Source organism: Hipposideros armiger, unplaced genomic scaffold (assembly GCF_001890085.2).
Source record: "Hipposideros armiger isolate ML-2016 unplaced genomic scaffold, ASM189008v1 scaffold_68, whole genome shotgun sequence".
NCBI classification, from domain to species: Eukaryota; Metazoa; Chordata; class Mammalia; order Chiroptera; family Hipposideridae; genus Hipposideros; species Hipposideros armiger.
This window is the reverse complement of record NW_017731418.1, coordinates 3,717,222-3,736,940: the sequence shown is the minus strand read 5'-3', so window position 1 is coordinate 3,736,940 and position 19,719 is coordinate 3,717,222. Positions and strand designations below refer to the sequence as shown.

General features: G+C 44.7%; 1 long non-coding RNA gene across 1 annotated transcript in view; it reads right to left on the bottom strand.

Moving 5' to 3' along the window:
- LOC109382693 (uncharacterized) overlaps positions 1-19,624 on the bottom strand; it is a 40,394-nt gene extending 20,770 nt beyond the window's left edge. The window contains exons 1-2 of the long non-coding RNA XR_002123967.1: positions 19,136-19,624; positions 18,469-18,621 (exon numbers count right to left, since the gene is read on the bottom strand). This is a non-coding gene — a long non-coding RNA (uncharacterized LOC109382693). The remainder of the gene's footprint in view (positions 1-18,468; positions 18,622-19,135) is intronic.
- Between the last annotated feature and the right edge of the window lie 95 nt (positions 19,625-19,719).

Genomic DNA, 19,719 nt, shown 5'->3' with positions numbered 1-19,719 from the left:
CCAAACCTTGTTAGAATGTCCTCTATTACTTCTAGCAAATATTTGGTACTACAAAACTCCAGGGAGCAGAAGAATTCGAACAACTCTCAAACTGTGTAAGGTGAAGACAGACTCTGTGTTGGCAGTAGATTTGGTCAAGTTAAATAATATGGGTTATTGGGAGGCTAAAAGTATCAATTTGTCGTTTACACGTAGAATCACTTTTATTTCCAGAATGTATCTTGTTCCCTAAAGCTCTGGGCAGGATTAGGCTAAACTGAATGTGTTGCTCAGAAGGCTATGTTTTGTGATAGGAAGAGGAAGTTCTGGAAAATCAATTAAGAACTCAAAGTAACTTAATCTTGTTGATTGTTCCCTCTTAACCGGGAACACCCATGCAGTGCTGGAATGATCAGCTCCAGGAAAAGATCAGACTTTTAGGCCAAGCCTATATGATTAAAGAGAGAGAGTTAAATATCTTTCTGGTGAATTTTGGACACACACACACACACACACACACACACACACACACACACCCCAATCTAGATTTTTCTAAAGCCAAAGCAACAATTTCTTATTGCTAAAAACTATACATAGAAGGTTTATGTTTGAGATAGTGTTGGGATGAGGAGGTGAAGAGAATTTTAGTGAGTGATAGGGTTTTTACTAAAACATGATGACTTTACACTCTAGGAAAGCATGTGACTTTAAAACAGATAAAGCAACCCCCAAGTGGGACAGAATATTGAAGATTTGGAAGAACATAAAAATGAAGCCCCAAATGATTTACAGTATGGCAGAGAATGGAAAAGAAAAAGTAAGTTGATCAATGTAAGACTAAAGCACAGAAGCTTTTACCCAAGATAATCACTGATGTGGATGAAAGAAATTAGGCTTGGGCAGCAAAAGAGCGAAAATGGACCTCCAGGAAGGAGCGAGGCAGACCTGGGCTTTCCTCTTCCTAGCCTCCTCTCGTCTCAGCACAGGGCATAGGTATACTTTGCTTTAAACAAAGTGTTATGGATTGAATGTTTGTGTCCCCCGAAATTCATATGTTGAAAACCTAACCCCAATAGGATGGTAGTAGACAGTGAGGCCTTTAGGAGGTATTTATGGTTAAATGACGTCATGAGGGTGGGGCTCTCCTGATGGGATTAAAGACTTGATCAAAAGAGGAGGCAACACAGAATCTCTCTCTCTGCTCTCTGATCCTTCTCCCTGCTCTTTGCCATGTGAGCCTACAAGGAGAAGGTGGCCTTCTGCAAAGCAGGCAGCAGGTCCTCGCCAGACACCAGATCTGCTGGAGACGTGATCTTGGACTTCCCAGCCTCCACAAAATATGTGAGAAATATGTTTGTCATTGAAGCCACCCAGCCTATGGTATTTTTGTTATAGCAGACCTCATGAACTAAGACACAAAGCAAACACTCTCTTAGCCAGAAGGGTTAGAAGGATAGGATATTCTGAATAATTGAATATGGTGGTTTCCTAAGAGCTCTTGAATTCTTTTGCATTTCTTTAGCGTTTCCTAGACATGCTCACAGACATTGATGTGTTTTATTATCACAGCACACTCTGAAATAGGCATTAGCAGCCCCATTTTACAGATAGAAAAGCTAAGAGCCAGAAAAGTAAATTTTGGCCGCAAAAGAAAAAAACTCAATGAGATATGATCCTCTGCTACATCCGGTTGTTCAGAGAGAATGCTTCCTCCCCCTACTCCTTATCCTCCTCATTTCCACTGCCAACTATCACCGTCCTTCACAACCAGAAAGGCAGAGTGATTTGCCCCAAGTTACCCAATCCTCAACCTCAGGCCTCCTGACTTAAGATCAGTGCATTTTACAAAATACTACAGGGACTCTGATTGTTAACATATTGGCTGGTGTACAGCAGGAAACAGTGTTCGCTCCAGATGGTTCAAATGGAGAGACTCTAACAAAGGGGCTGCTTACAAGGTGTGGGCAGGGTACAGAGGGCAAACATAGAGGTGGGTGCTTCTGCCCCCTGCAATAGCGAACCGCAGTTACTACCCCTTAGAGCTGAAGGAGGAGGGGGGGGGAGGGAGTGTGTGTTTATAGCTGTCCCCAGCTCAGAGGGCGCTGCAGCTGTGGCTGTGTATAGGGCTGCCCATGGGGAGGGGGGCAGGGAGTGCCAGGGATGGGTACTGAAGCCAGAAGAAGTGGAGAAGAAACACCCCAATCCTTTCCCTTGGCCCTCATCTCTCCAGCTAGTACCTGCCACTGGCCAGCAAGGGGGTCAGCCCAAATGAGGCCACCCATGTGTGCAGCCTTCCTGGGCAAAGAGCAAGGCAGCGGAGTGTAGATCCAGGAGGGGACAGGACGGAGACAGGCAATAAAAAGGGAACAAGAGCCAGCACTCCGACGTCACAAAGTTGGAATCCCCCCAAAACGCCCAACGCAAAAAATAAAATTGCACGTAATTTACATAGGCTCAGGTCTATAATCCCTTATCTGAAGACCTTTGGTCCAGATGTGGCCTGGAATTCAGAATATTTTGTATTCTAGGAGGATAATAGTGTGCATAAACGATATCGTTTACGTATAGCAGGGTCTAGGGCGGCACCCTGTATTAAAACACATTCATAGTCTACAGCAAAAGGTATGAGTATTTACACTACATAAGATAAATGAATATAAATATCTTCTCATTCGCTCAGGTCAATTTTTGCTAGAAATGAGTTTTGGAATTGCAGATAAGGGATTATTAATCAGTAGTTCAATTTTCAGAAGGCACCCTAGGATCGGGTGGCATTTTAGGGTCATTATTGTGAATGCTGGTTGTCCTTGTTTAGTCTTTCTTTTGTAACCTAGTTATTTATATGTTTTTTTCTGGATTTTAAAAACAATAGAAAATTGCCATATATAGGTTTTTTAAAATGTTAATTAATAAATAAAGGAGCATGGCGATTCACTTTGCAGAACAGCCTCTATCCTGGAAGTGATTCACAGCAGGATTCAACTTTAAATAGCAAACATCCTGGTAGTTACAGTTTGGCTTTGTTGACAAAGAGCAGAGGGACACACTTCTTTTCCTGAGTGGCTTTGAATGGTGTGTCAAGGACAGGCTCCTGAAAGTGAACAGGACATCATCCTGGCTCTGTCCTCTGGGGGTTGGCGCCCTCTGGAAGGCCAGGTTAGTTAGCAGTGTGAGGAATGGTTTCTTGGAATTCAGTGGGGACCTTCAGTGGTAATTTTGCTGGCAGGCATTCCTGGTCTTTAAGCTCTGAAAACCACAGTTCTCAGAATGACTTAACAGGAAGCCTCACCCATTAGCAAAGGAAGCTGAGGAAGGAAGGAAAGATGGCTGTGCTGGGGGAGGGTCGGTGTATTAAACAATAAGCAAAGTCACCAGCCTTGGGACCGTGTCTCCTCGGTCAGAGGAAACACCCCCATCCACACCTTCACTGCCCCCCAATGCTTTCTGGAGAACCCTGCGCTCAGCTGGTCTGATCATTCCTCACTGTCCAGGCTGACTCAGAAATGTCCGTCCTGAGGATGTTGGCGCTCAGGGTTCCTTGTCTCTGGAATGTTCCTCCTCCTGCTCCTCATCCCCTCTATTCCTATTGCCCAACAATCACTGTCCTTCACAACCTTCAAAGCCTCTTTGTCAAGGAAGTAATTGTTGTTTTCTCTCCACCCTGGCAGCCCACAAAGTGGTTTAGACTGTCCTCATGACTCTCCCATATTTCACCTTATATTAGAGGAACTGTCTCATTCCCTTTCCAAAACTAAAAGCTGTGTTTATGTACTACTTTTCTTCATTAATTCATCAAGCCTTTATTCGAAACCTACTCTGTGTAGGTATGGTGCCAGGCTTGGAATTTGAAACAAATAAGACAAGTTTCCTGCCCCACCAAGCTTACCTACAGTCTAGCCAGAGAAAACAGAGAAAATAGGCACTATCAGAATTGAGTGGCTCAGGGAGCCCATAAGAGGGGTGTGTCACCCAGCTTGCGTGTGTGCTTGGGGCGGGAGNGTGGGGGGGTGGAGGTGGTCACGGAAGCTGGAACCTCAAAAGTCAAGTGGGAGGTGAATGAACCAACCGTGGGAAAGGATGTTCCTGGCAAAGAGAACAACACGGCTGGGGGCCAGAGGCATGAGGACGAGGAACATTCCAAGGACTGCAAACAACCGAGCACAACTGGTATATGAAAGGCAGGTAGGAGGGTGCAGTGGAGGAAGGATCGGGAAACCTGAAGCTGGACAGAGAGTAGTGGCAGGAAGGATCATGGCCTTAACAACTCTGCAGCGGGATTTAGCGTAGTCCGTGGTGGCCCTAAGTGACCTATGTCAGATGAGGCACTCAGCAATGCCCCAGGTCAAGATATGATCACCTGGTACCTTAGGTTGAGCTCCCACAGAAACAGGTTCTGAGAGCAAGACTGAAGTGGAAGCAGGTTCACTGGGAGGAGATCCCAAGGACTGGCAGGGGAGCAGGGAGGTGCGTCGGGAAGGGAAGGCGGACCTACAGGGAGCACTGACAGCAGTTATCGCTGTGAGCACGCGGGCTCGGGCTCTGGAAAACTGTGGAATGTGCTTTGGAGTCATTCCACTCGACGGAGGAGGAGGCTGGGGTATTATTACCCAACAGCTGCCCTGGGTCTGCTCGAGGGCTGCCCTGCGAGGCTGTCACTCCCCAGCACTGTGGTCTGCCCTGTGTGAGGGCCACAGGAGCATGCAGCTGGTGAAAACCTGCAGGCATGTGAAGAAGGAACAGTGAGTGACAAGGGATGGGGTGAGATCGGAGAATCTGCTACAATCTGGTTATTCAGGTAGAATAATTTGGAAAAGCATGGCAGATTTTGGAGTCGGTGCAGGAAAGAGATGGCCCACTCAAGGGCTTAGTGAAGAGAGCTGGATGAAAGGATGAGTGACAGAGGTATGCACAGGTGAGGCAGCCACAAGCGAAGGCAAAGCCAGGAGCTGGCATCGGTTGTCTTAGCACTAGATACCTGAAGGGTCTCTTTAACCTGCACTGTTCAGATTAGTATCTATGACGCCAGAAAAGTCACCATTTCACGGAAAACACAACTTTACCCAACAATGCCTTACATGTGTGAGCTTCTTATAGTCACAATTACTTTTCATTGATCCCATACTGCCTTTGCCTCAAAATAGCTAGGTCAGCTGGATGAGCTGGTGTTAATACCCATTCCCTATTGAGCCAGGAGTCCAAATCTTATCTTTTGCTCCAAAATCCAGCATTCACTCCAGGACACTAGGTCTTTCCAGGAGAGACGGTCACTGGTGCTCAGCAGCGACCCCTTTCTGAGTGTTACCATACATCTTTATAATTGTTTAGTGGGTGCTTAGAGTCAGTAACCAAACTTTTGATCCCTGAAGGTCACTTATAGCTTCAAATTTCTGAATCATGATCTGACTTAAATTAGATGTGACCTAGAATGGTGCTATAGATGGAATGCTTTTGTACCCCTCCCTCCAAATTCACGTGTTGTAATCCTTACCTGCATGTGAGGGTGTTAGGAGGTGGGGCTTTTGGAAGGTGATCAGATTATGAGGGTGGAACCCTCAAAAATGGGATCAGTGCCCTTTCTGTTGTTCTTAAGCCACCTGGTCTTCAGCATTCTGTTTTAGCAGCCCAAGTGGACTAAGACAAATGGGTAGATGGATCTCCTTAACTGTGGAATTCCATGTAACATACACTTAGGCAGAGAGAGGCTGACAGTACTAGGCTTGTTGAATGCCTACTACGTGCCAGACAATTTGTAAATGCCATTCCTTTACATACGGAGAAGCCAGGCCCAGGGAGGCTGAGTAATTTGCTCAAGGCTATGAATCCAGTAGGGCACAGCCAGGAAGAGAATCTATGTCTTACTGACTCCAAATTCCATATTCTTCTATGCTTCAGTAAAGGTTTTCAGAGGATTATTGCTAAGAAAATTGATACTAGTTAATTTTAGAAACACAACAAACAAGGTAAGCATGCCCAGAGGCATCATTTTTGGGGTGTGATGTGTCTCTTATACAGACATGTCCTATGGTTACTCTGTCAGCAGTGGCTGGGAGCCCGATCTCTGGGGCCAGACTGCCCTCATCACACTCTCGTTTGTCACTTATTCCTTATTCACTGTGGAACCTTAGGTAAGTTATTCAACCTTTCTGTGCCTCAGTTTCCCCATCATCAAAGTAGGGCTAACAATAGTCCTTACCCCTAGGGCTGTAATGAACATTAAGCGAACCTCATGGTGCCTGGTTCAGAGTAAGCACTCCGTGAGATCAGCTGTGATTTCTTATGTCTTCAACCTATGACCTGTTCTCAAGCAAGTAGCAGTTGACCTAAAAAGGCCAGGAATCCAGGACCCAGAGAGAGTGACCCACAGGAACTCAGTGCTTTTGTGTCCTGGGCAAACTGATGATGTCCTCTGTGGATGGAAGAGGATGAACTCGCCAAGCAAGTGGCACGCTGAATGAAGGGTGGGCGGCGGGTCTTGTCACAACGTATTTTGGTCTGTGGTTTCTCTGAGCCATTTTTATCTTTGCCAAATGACCCCCTTGGGAAAACGAGGCAGCTTGACATATATAAATAGCCAAGATTTGAGAAAGGAAGTGAGAGGTTTCCCAAGAGAGGACAGGGCAGTGGTTGTGGGAGCTCAGAGCTGGGTCAGCACCTGGCTCATGGTGGGCCCTTGGTCAGTAATGTGGAACCAATGGATGGGTTTATATGACTTTTGTGATGGAAGACCTTCCTCCTTTCTTGGACAGAGACCGTTGTCTTGATGGCAGGTGGCAGGTGGCAATTTATGCTGGGCTGACCTTGCCTGAAGCAGGGTGATTACTTGTCTCCCCACCTCTAAGTCAAGAATGTGAAGGATGCTGGAACCCCACTGTGTCTTCTGAGGGAACCCTGTCTGCCAACACCCCTCAGAGCTCCCCGTTCATGTCATAGGGAAAAGGAGAAGGAAACGTTTGCCTTTTCATTGGAGTCAGAGTGCAGGGGAAAGCAGGTGAATTATTCACTCACTCCCTCTGTCCCTCTCTCACTCACTTGCCCGTTAATGGGTGTTGTACTAGCTTCCTAGGTACTTTCTGGCTATAGTAGCATTATGGGTACTATAATGAAGTACCACAACATGGATGGCTTGAAACAGAGATTTCTTCCCTCGTAGTTCTGGAAGATAGAAGACCAAAATCATGGTGTCAGCAAGGACATACTGTCTCTGAATGCTCTGAGAATGACCCTTTCTTGCCTCTCCCTAGCTCCTGGCATTTGCCAGTACTCTTTGGAGTTCCTTGGCTTAGAGTTACATCAGTCCAATCTCTCCTCTGTCATCGCATGGCTTTCTTCTCTCTGTGCTGTGTATGTACATTCACATGTTTTCTTACAAGGACACCAGTCATGGGGTTAGAGTCTGCCTTAACTCAGTATGACCTCACCTTAGCTAACTACACCTGCCAAGACTCTATTTCCAAATAAGGTCACTTTTTGAGGTTCCTTGTGGACATGAATTTGGGGGAACACTATTGAACCCAGTATAGGTGTCTTCTGTATGTCAGTACCCTGCCTGTTGGCCTAGATAGGACAATAAGTAAATCATTGTAATTACATGAGATAAATATGAGCTAACTTTACATTTATTGAGCACTTACTAAGAGCCTAGCACTATTTTTTAAACAATGTACACTTTCCATCGATGGATAAATGGATAAAGAAAAGGTGGTATATATACAATAGAATATTACTCAGCCATAAAAAGAAGGAAATGCTGCCATTTGTGACAACACTGATGAATCTTGAAGGCACTCTGCTAAGTGAACTAAGTTAGACAGAGAAAGACAAATACTGAATGATCTCACTTATATGTGAAATCTCAAAAAAACCTGAACGCATTGATGCAGAGAACAAATCAGCAGTTGCCAGAGATGAGGGGTGGGAGTGGGTGGGAGTGGGTGGGAGGGTGGCAGGTTGGGAAACGGGTGAAGGTGGTCAAAAGGTACAAACTCCCAGCTATAAGATAAATAAGTTCTGGAGGTGAAATGTGCACCCTATAACATTACCAGGGAGCTCTGATGGGTGTTGGCAGACAGGGTTCCCTCAGGAGACACAGTAGGGACCCAGAGTCCTTTCCACTCTCGACTTGGAGGTGGGAAAACCAGTAACCGCTGTGCCCCGGCCAAGGGAAGCCCAAAATAAACGAAGGTGTCAGTGTAGTTAACTATACGGTATATTTGAAAGTTGCTAAGAGACTACATCTTAAAAGTTCTCATCACAAGAAAAAATTTTATAACTATGAGAGATGATGAACTTTAACTAGACTTATTGTGGTGATAATTTTGCAATATATACAGAAGGCAAATATATATGTTGCACACCTTAAACTAATACAATGTTGTGTGTCAATTATATCTCAATAAAACTGGAAAAACTAAAATTAAAAAATGTTTTCATGTGTACTGAAACTCATATAATCCTCATAGTGAACCTAAGAGGTAGGTAATATTATTACCTTCATGGTCCAGGTAAGAAAATTTGAGTTCCAGAGAAGCTAAGTAATCTGCCAAAGGTCACAGAGCAAGTTCTTTTGGCTGTGGAAGTCAGGGCATACCTTTCTGAGGACGTGGCATGCAAGTAGAGACTTGGATGAGGAGAAAGCAGCAGGTTCGGGGACGCTGGGGGAGGCTGGGATGAGGGTACGTGTTCCAGGCAGAGAGCAAAGCCAGTGCCAAGGTCCTGAGACCAGCGTAGGGTTAGCATGTGCAACGGGGGAGGGGAGGCCTCTGTGGCCGAAGCCTAGTGCGAGGCATCCAGGTGAGGAAGCCCTTGAGAGCACGGGCCCCTGTGGCCTGATCAGTCTTTATAAAGGTCTCTCTATGAATGGAGAACGGTCAACAGGGCGCAAGAGGGAAAGCTGGGAGTCCGAGCAGGTTAAGGGCAGAGCTGGGAGGAAAAGCTGCTGCCAGGATCTGCTGATGCATATAAAGGGGAAAGGGAAAGAGAAGCAGCAGTTTGCAGCCTGAGCACCTGGGTGAATGAGGGTGCCATGAGGAGACGGGCAAGACGGGGGCGGGCAGAAGTCGGGACGTGACGCAGTACTGAGTTTAATGCTCTATGTCTATTAGGCATCCATTGGTCTTTGAAGCCGGGGGACTGACTCTGGGTTGGGGGTCCCGCTGGTATTCACTGTAGGGCTGGGGCCGCTTCTGCACAGGCTCATGGGACTCTCATCCCCAAACCTGGCTGCCCAGTTAGAAAACCCCAGAGGGCATTTTCAAAATACAGATCCCTGGGCCTTAGCTCAGACTCACGGAGTTTTCATATAAGAGGGTCCAGGAATTTGTAGTTTGAATAGGCCTAGTGTAGACTTAAACAGTAATAGCTTACTTCTATTAAATGCCATCATTCCTTGTTTTATTTTATTTATTTATTTATTTATTTATTTATTTATTTATTTATTTATTTATCGGGGAACAGTGTGTTTTTCCAGCAGGACCCATCAGCTCCAAGTCAAGTGGTTATTTCAATCTAGTTGTGGAGGGTGCACTTCAGTGGCCCATGTGGGGATCGAACCAGCAACCTTGGTGTTATGAGCACCTTAACCAACTGAGCTAACTGGCCACCCCTACATTCCTTGTTTTTTTAATCTCATAATAATTTTATGAGACAGATAACCCCCCCACACACACACTTCCATGTGTAACGATGAAAGCGTGAAGAAGGCTTAGACTAGCTCAGTAATTTGCCCAAAATCTCAGGGCAAGTCCCACGAAGCATCTGTGGGGGCGGGGGGGGGGTTGTGAGCTGGGCCACGTGATCTCAAACCCTAAGCTGATTTTTCATGACTCTCCTGAACTGGCAGTCCCCCTTTCGTTCCTTCCACCAGGGGGTTATTCTGTGTACGGCCCACGGCCTACTTCAGAAAAGCCATCTTCAGCTTCTTGTCCCCAGTCTAGGTTAGAAGGTTTCAGCTGTCTGTCCATCTCCTCTTTGAGTAAATATTTAAATCGGATTTAAATTTTTCCTCTTTAGCCTTTCTAAATAAAAATAAATCTTGCCCTCTGGACTGTGTCTGCCGCTTCCCGTTTATTTAAGAGCTCCATTTATCACACGCAGCTCAAGTGCTGGTGAAGTGGAGCACCGGCCAATGGCAGATGGCTGTGGTCAAGGGTGGGAGAGGAAGGCCCTGCCAGTCTCGGCTGACCTCTTCGGCATCTTCTCAGCCAAAGCCAGGCCACCGCCATGCCTGATGCTTTGGGCCCATCAGAGCCCCTTTTAGGGAAATAAGGTTGCTTTCCAGCTCTTTCACAAGCTTTAACTCAGCTCAGGTCCCCCAGCAACCCCCAGGTGAAAACCTTGAGAGGGAGTCACATCCCAGATACCAGGATACATCTACTGCCCACTGTCAAGAGAACACAAGTTGTGAACTTTTTAATAACACAGAAAAATGTGGCTGCTCACTTGGTATTTTTGTTTGTTTGTATTTTAGGAGGCAGCTCTCTGGGCCCTCAGAGACAAGTCAACTAAAAGAGAAATTGACACTTCCCATTGAATTCGACACAAATTCATATGAACCCACTGAATTCCAGAAAATTCTCTTTCCTACCTCAACTCCCCCACTTCCCTTTATTTATAATTTAGCAGTTTACCAAGATGCGCAGCAGTAAAGATTCTTATTCAGAAGGCCCTGCAAATTCAAAAGTGAAAAAGAGACTGTTCCCTCTCCTCCTTTCCTCAGCCGTCCTGTCTGTTCTGCCAGGAGCCCCACCAGCTAGCTTGCCAAGAGCTACCCAGGAACACATTTCCTCCCTGATCTGTTGCATCTGTTCCCCGACTCCTACTCCCTGTTAATCCCTCCACTGTTTGCCACAGAGGCGCTGCAGACAACTGGGAGCGAGACCATGGCGCTGATTCTCCGGCTCCAGCCACACTCTCATTTGTTCTGTTTCTTTTAGAAACAGAGAGGAAGCCACCTTCACTCCCCGCAGAGAGATGACGCTGGATACTTCTCTTTAGTCACACGGCCAGTTCCAAACTCCCAGGCTGGGAAGCCAAGCCTTCGTCATGTATATGTTTACGTTCATCGATTTCACGCTGATGACTTAGTTATATTTATCTGGGAATGGTTCTGAGTCAAGCCATGGGAAAGTCAGGAGCTTGGGAGGTATTTATGGTTCAGGAATTGCCTTGCTCTGGGGTCCTGGCTCAGGAACTAATCCTCTCTGAGCCTGCATGGCTCCATTTTGAAAACAGGGAGAAATCTTCCATGCAACAGCTATTTGTCAGGTGTGCTGACAATAAATCTTTATTTTCACAGATAAATCTTGTGATTTACTATCTTCTTTTCCCCCCTTTTTCTTTTTAGCTGTTCCATAGCATCCCCAGTGCATCCTTTATACCCTGGAAACCTATATAGATAACTTAGTGCTTATCTATTATAGACTGGATGAGTATGACCTCCCAAATTCATGTGTTGAAGTCCTAACTCTGAGTGTGATGCTATCAGGAGGTGGGACCTGTGGGAGGTAACTAGGATTAGCTGAGGTAATGAGGGTGGAGACAGACCCTTCATGGAATTAGTGTCCCTATAAGAAGAGGAAGAGACATCACAGCTTCCTCTCTTGGCCATATGAGGATAGAAGGTGATAGCGTTAGTTTACACTATCTATTTTTAAAACTTAAAACTCAACTGTGACACTATCTAGTAGTATTGGTATTTGTTCTAACAGTGGTTTTAAAGTCACCTTTTCCATCTCCTATGCTAACATTTAATTGATTTTTCTAATTCTTTTATCATTAATTTTGAGATTTAGTATTTTGTTTAAAAAATTTATACATTTCAATTGTACATCCATTTATGACCTTTAATCTCCTCTGTATATCTAGTTGTGTCTCCTTTTTTATTTATAAACTTACATGTCTTGCTCTCTTTCTTTTACCTTCAATAAAGCTCATGAAATATGTTTATTAGTTTTCTCAAGTAATTCAATTTTGGATTTATTTGCCCTTTCATTGTTCTATTGATTTGTATTTCAATAACGTTAGATTTTGTCTTTATGAATTTTATTTTCCTAGTTTTATTTGGCTTACTTTCTTACTTCTTAAAAGCTTAATTTCAAGTCCCAAATAATCATCAAAATAAGCTCCCAAAATATGAATAGTTAAGCAATAATAATTCTTGACTAAAATAAAAATTTTTTTCTTCAAAAATAAATGGAAATTAGTAGTGTAAAATGGACATTAATATTTGTTCTTGCTCCTGTAATATGTATCCCCCTTCTTTTTGGCAAGAGAACATTAGTTTCCCTCTAGGGACAACCTCTTCCTCATCCTCAGTCTATGAGATCTCAGCTCCAAGCTCAAGGTGGGAGCGGATGACTCAATCCTAGCTCATCAGGGTTCTACATCTACCTGGCCACAGTCATTGGTCCAGGAATGGGCACATGACCCAAGATGGGCCAATCAAAGCTAGAACTATTGGGAAAGAGACTCTCTCTGTCCTTCTGATATTTCAGGTGCTATGAAGTAAGAGAGTCTGGAGTGCTAGAGGCCACCTTTGTTGCCACTACAAAGACACTGTCTGAGAATGAAGTCAACACAGAAACAAAGAGATGGATTCTTAATTACATCAGTTGAACCCTGTATCATCATGCCTGAAACTGAGTCACCCCCTTTAAAATTCTAGTTATGTGAGTAAATTCTCACTTTTGTTTACTGAGTTTGAACTGGGCGTCTGTCACACACCATAGGAGGAATCCTGATAGATTCAGGCCATGTCAGACTATTTTCCATGAGAAGCAGGTTCCTGCATATCTCTTGGCAGAGAGGAGTCAAGTTACCATGGCAAAGTCAACCCACACACTTTAGGCTATGAATCTCCGGCTTCTTGGCTGCATCCCTCAATGTTCCTAATTCCCTCCTTCTTGGAAATGCTCACCCTCTTGGCCTCTTCAGCATGCAACTTCCTATTCGGTTCTCCAAGTCTTCTAGTTGAACCCACCTTCTCTGAATGGGGCATGCACATCCTTTGTAGTACTTGCAGGGCAATAGGACAAATACAACATTTTGGGGCGGGGGAGGGAATAGGGGTAAATTTTAGTGAAAGATTTGGGGAGGATAGATCACTTGTAAATTAAAACAGATATTCTTCAGAAATAAAAGGAAAAATTGATGTGAATTGTTAAGATTTCAAAGAAATTTTATGCTTATGGCAGGCTGCTTTATCCAACACACCCTTAACTTTCTGGTGACATACACTTACAAAGTAATTTCTCCCACTTTAAGGAAAACCCTCTCTTGGCTTCATCATCTCCTCCAGCTATGGCTCCTTTAATCAACTTCCTTAACAGCAAAACTCACTGAAAGAGTTGTGTGTAAATTTATTATCTCTATGTCTCTTTATTCTAGTCTCTCCTAACCCACCTCGATCAGTCTTTTGTTCCCACTTGGCTCTTGTCAAATCCCTAGTAGATTCCATGTTGTGAAACCCAATGGTCAATTATGAGCCCTCAGCTTATTTGAATACTCCAAAACGGAGCATAGTTTATCAGCTTCTCCTCCCAGAAACACTCAACACTTGGTTTCCAGGACCTGCCTTCTGCTAGGGTCTTATCTCTCCCAGTGGCCACTCCTTTTCAACCTCCTTTGCTGGTTTTTCTCATTTCCCAGACCACTTAATATGGGGAGCCCCCAGGTCTCAGCCCCTTAATGTCTTCCCTGTCTATGTGTTCTTCTTTTTCAATTACAGTTGACATTCAATATTATTTTGTATTAGTTTCATCTATGCAAATGTTCTGATGGGGTGATCTCATCCAGTTTCATGGCTTTTATGCATTTTATATGCTGACAACTTCCAAATTTATGTCTCTGGCATGGACCTTTCCCCTGAATTCCAGCTGCATAGTTGTCATCCCCAGTTGGCTATCTAATATGCATCTCAGACTTAAACACACCTAAAACGGAAATTCCTAATCTTTCTACAATAAGCCTGTTCTCCCACCTGATTCAATGACAACTCTACTCTTTACATTTTTAGGCTTCAAACTATAGAGTCAGTATTGATTCTTCTTTTACTCTTATACACCACATGTAATCAATCAGGAAACATCTTGGTTCCATATCCAGAATTTCCACTGGTATCACCATGGTCTAAGTTGCTATCATCCATCATCTCTTGTTCACTCATATTACTATCTTAGGCTCCTTACTGGTGTCCTGCTTTCTGTCTTTGCCCACTCTAGGTAATTCTCCTCCTAGCAACCACAGTGATCATGTTAATACATAAGGGAGATCAAGCCCTCTTCCATTTGGAACCCTCCAGTGGCTTCCCTGTTCAGTCAGGGTAAAAGCCAAACTCAATCTGATGCTTCCCAAGTCTTCACTCGATCTAGCCTCTTCGTTGTCTTTATTCATTCCACACCAGCCATGCAAGGACCAGGCCTGCTCTTGGCCCAAATTTCTTCCTTCTGCAATGCTCTTTCTCAGGTTTGCACAAGCTTGCTCCCTGATTTTCCCAGCTCTTGGCCTAAATGTCACTTTTCAGTGATTCCTTCCCTGAGTACCTTACTTAAAAAGGCATTCTCCTGCCCTGACTCCTGGTACCTACTATTATTCATCCCTGATTTTTTCCCCCTTATTCTTATTACCATTTCATGCACCATGATTTAACTTATTCATTTATTCTCTATCTTCTTACACTCTAGAGTAAGCTCATGAAGGCAGAAATTTTTTTGCCTGTTTTGCTCACTGTTGTGTACCCAGTTCATAGCAGGTACTCAAAAATATTATTTGAATGAATTGAATCAGTTATTAAAGAACAAATGACACCAGCTTGTTCTTCTCTATCATGATGGCTCTTCTCTAGAAAAGTTTGAGATTCTCTGCAGGAAGCAGTCAAGAGCAATGCAGGGTTTGGAACAGGAGAAAAAGAGGTGACAGAGGAGGATTTGGGGCAATTGTCCTGGGGAGAGTGTGCTGGATGGATTTGAGGGTGGTCAGAGAGGCAGGGGGAGGAACTGGGGGCAGGTTGACCAGTAGGAGGACATAATAGCCATGAAATGAACTAGTGATGACTTTGGGGCTTAAGCCATTGTGACTGGGGCACAAAGAGAAATACCAATATCATCTGAGAGGGAGCTACCTCTGAGGTGGGCTCAGCTATGACTTTCCTTTTCTCCATCCCTCCCTCTCTCCCTTTTCTTCTCCCTCCCTCCATTCCACCTTCCCTCCCTCCCTCTTTTTTTCTTATTTCCCATATAAGCAAATGATTTTAATGATTATTTGAGTAAAAAAAGTGAAACTATTATTTTTGCATAAACACCTTATTTGGTTGGAAAAAGTTTCTAATCGCCAGTCTCATCTAGACTGTATCTCTTTGAGGAAAGGAGTAGTTTTGTTTTTCTTCAAGAAACATGGGAATGTACTAATAAATGCCTATACACATTTTTCTACGATGCCATCTTTTGGCCTCCAAAAGTATAGTAACAATATTTTTTTAGTATTATCTTGGTGATAATTTAAGAAACAAGACTGGCCTAAGTGAAATAAGTCAGACAGAGAAAGGCAAATAATGTATTATCTCACTGATATGTGGAGTCTAAAACAAACCAACAAACAAACAAAACTCATAGAAAAAGAAATCAGATTTGCGGTTACCAGAGGTGGAGTTGAGGGGAGAGAAATTGGATGAAGGTGGTCAAAAGGTACAAACTTCTAGTTATAAGGTAAATAAATACTAGTGTTGTAAAGTATGATGGCATATAAAGTAATATGGCATATTTATATGACTGCTGTATGGTATATTTGAAAGTTAAGAGAGTAGATCCCAAGAGTTCTCATCACAAGGAAAAAAAAATCACTTTTTTTTTCATTTATATGAGATGATGGATGTTAACTAAACTCATTGTGGTGATCATTTCACAATACATGTAAGTCAAATCATGTTGTAAACCTTAAACTTATACAGTGCTGTAAGTCAATTATGTCTCAATAAAACTGGAGCGAGAGAAAAACTTCTGTGACCAACAACCTTTGCTACCTTTAAAGATAATTCTTGCAGTTTTTCTTTCTCTCTCAATATCCATTTATCTTTCCATCTATCCATCTATCCTGATAATAGCAATCATGTCTATAGCTCATTTACATATATGTTCCAGGCAATGTTTTAGGAGATTTGCAGATGTTAATTCATTGAACTCTTACAATAACCTTATGAAGTAGGCTAACTGCTATAGAAACCCATAGCAATAGCTGAGGGCAGGTATTTGGCAGGCAGCCTTCCACATGGCAATTCAGAGGCACAGGCTCCTTCCCTCGGGTCACCCCATCATCCCCCGGGACTTCAGAGTCCTCTTAGGCATCCTTAGCCAGCCGATGAGATACGAGAGAATGTGGAGGATCACCTGGAAAAATGTTATGGCCAGGCCTGAAATCAATTCACATCACTTCCCCTCACATACCATTTGCTAGAAAATTCAGTCACTCAGCCGACCTGAGAGCAAGGGAGGCTGGTCTGGGAAGAATCGTCCGACTGTATGAAGAGTTGGCACCTATCCATCTTTGCAAAATATGGGTACCAGTAAGCTGTTTTACTCATGGAAAAATCAAGGTCTAGAAGGCAAGAAACTTGCCCAAAGTTATATCAGTAATAAGTGCTGGAGCCAGGAGGCAAACCCGAGCTGTCAGCCTTCAGAGTACGGGCTCTTTAGCGTTACAGCTGTGATGATGTCCCACGGAAGTTAGGCCAAAGTGAAAACCCATCATCCGAATAGATGAGAAAAAAAGGCAGCAATGACTCCCAGGCCCCCAGAACACTCCCCTTTTCCTGCTCACTCCCAATCTGCTGTTTTCCCTGAGTATACAGCCAAGAGGGCCAGAAACTCAGCCACAATCCTGCCGCCCACCCCCAGGTATGTGATAATCAAGGAGCCAGCCTCAGCAGCTCCCCATTGCCTGCGCCTGTCCCCAGGAGCGTGTTGTCCTCTTAGGAAGCCTGCCTGGCTGGAAGGAGGGGAGGAGCTTTCAAAGTTGTCCCTGGCACATTTCATTTCTGTCTAGGGGTCATGTACAGAATGTCACAGAATGTCGCCTTGTTCTAAGGTCTCTCATGGGATCAGTGAAACAGAAAGGGCCCTGAAGATTTTGCTTCCACTCTGTCTCTGCTACCCACTGGTGGGGGACTTCCGGCAAGTCACTCAGTCATGCTCTCTGGGCAAAATAAGGAGGTTTAGGCATAATCAGGACATAACAGGGGTCTTAGAACAAAAGTATCTGATTAAAACTATGGGTTCTCTTCCCACAAAATGCACATACCCACCTAATTTTGCAGGAATCTACAGACTTCCTGAAGGGTATCCTTGAAGCACTAGTTAAGATCAGCTGGACTCTAGGCACGTTTTAGCTGTAATGCCCTTGTTTTCCCAAAGCAGTAAAGAAAGAACTGCTTTCCTTGCCTCTGCTGCCTCCTACGGAAGGAAACCTTCCAGGCACCTCCTAGGCTCCTGTGTAAGCCTCCCTGTGGTCGGCTTGGTCCTGTAAAGCACAGTTCCTCCCCACAAAGGTCTCTGGTTGCCTGGAACCGAGTTCCCAGACCTGCTGGCAGATGGCTTTCTGCACGGAGCCTTACGAAAGCATGAGTCATGGCAGATCGTGCATCTGATTCAGAGGTAGCTTTTATTTGACTAAGGAGGTTTAAGGGGCCTTGTTTCCCTTTGTGCCAGCTAATCTTTAAAAATCATTTGCTTCTTAGCAGTCCGGGGAGCGTTTCTATACGCAGCCGCCTTTCCACAGCTCCCCTGGAGATGGGGGAGAGGCTGGCTGGGAGAGTCGCGCAGCGCAGCTAGCTGTTCTGAGCACAGGAAGTCCAGCAGCTATTGTAAAAGGTAAAGGGAACTATAAATACTGTTAAAAATGAGAGCCTCCAACTTCAAAGGAAGTCCGGATGTTGCCAAGTTCGGGCTGAGGAAGAAAGGGGGCCTCCTGGGGGACCCTTTCTGCTTCCTCTGAACCTTTGGTATTCCTTGCCGACCTCCACAGAAACGCCAGAACCCCTTAGCATTTCAAATCCTCTAAACTCAGGTCCCAATTAGCCTTTCCAACCCCGCGGACAGGGGGCTCCAGTTAGCCTTCCATGGTGACACCGAATGTGCCTCCAGCTTTTCTAGGTACACGCTCTCATCATGCTGTTCTTCAGACGGCCCATTTCCTCCTTTCCACCCACCTCAGCCCCATCCTTTCTTTTGGCCTGCCTCTAATTCCTGGAAACTTTTCTAGGCCATTCCCAATATAAATAAGCATAACTGCTCCTTATTGAGTGCCTACCACATGCCAGGTGTCTCACCAACCTTAATATTTGACTCCTTCAACAAGCTTTCCAGGCAAGTATTAGCACCTGTATTTTAGAGATGAGGAAATTGGGTCTGAAGGGGTTAAGTAAGTCTCCTGAGGTCAGGAAGCTAGTAAATGACAGAACAGCAACTCTTATCCAAGTGGCTTCAAAACCGCCAAGGCTCTTACCCTGCTTTCATGGGCAGGCTGAGAAGTTATCAGCCACGTTCCCAGGTGACCAGGAGCCAGGATGCCGTGTCTTCCAGGGGACCAGGGCCAGGAAAGGCCATTCAAGAAAGGTCAAAGGTGAAGGGCCTCTTTCCAGAGCCTTGAGCCAGTCTCCTGGAACCCAAAATAACCCTAGTTTTATACTCTTTCAAAACCTTTGGACAGGTACACGCTGTTGTCAAGAAAACCCTGCAGTGAGCAAGGAACTTTAGCCTTGAGATTGTAATCACAGGAAATGTAGTGTTTAGTTTCCTAAGCAACCATAATTCTTGCTCTTTCCATCCCGCCTGACCCTTTATATTACAGTGGGATCTCGGATGATGACAACACAAATCCAAAACACTTTTTAGGAACATCCAAAGTGGTATTTCTGAAAAGCTCCTGGAGATCTTAGCCCTAGGTAGCACGGAGAAAAGGAAATGATAAAAGCCGCAGTTATGGAAACTCACTTCGTTCCTATTTACACACACAGCTCAGCTGAGCAGCAGTCACTGTGCAGTCACGCACGCACATGCACACTGGACATCTGCATGTGACTGAATGCTGGAGTCCCCACCGCACCCCTGCCCCCTGTCTAGGCTGAGCTCTCCTCTCTCAGTCCTGGTCACACTTGATGCATTCTTCTTACCTCATTGTTTTATGATCCTCTGTTTACTTGAATGCTTCCTCCACTAGACCGTGAACTCCTTGGGAGAGCAATAACCAGGTTTGTCATCATCATTGTTGTCATCGTCGTCATCCTCATCATCACCATAGGGATAGTACCATTTTTCAGCTAACTGTGTGACACACACTGTGAGAAGGGCTCCCGCTCATTGCTGGAATCCAACCAAAACAATCCTGTGTGCTCTCAGGGTTCCTTGGGGCCATTTGATCCTTTGCAGTCTCCACACGTATGAGTCCCTATCTTACTGTAAAAGCTCTTAAGAAAAAAGCCACTTAGGAGAAATGCCTCCCCCTTTTGTCAAAAGAACTTGTCATCCCGAGATAGCAGCTTTTTGAAGGGAATCGTAGATCATCAATGCAATGTCAGAATAACAGCTCGGAGTAGCAGGGAGATAAGAGACAGGCAGACCTGGATGTGAAGCGCCTCTAACAGGCTCTGGACCTTAGGCAAGTTCCCTCACCACCCTGAGCCTCTGTTTCAACAAATGTGAAGTGGGGGTGATACAGATGTGTCTTAGGGTGCTGGGAAAATGAGGGAGAACATAG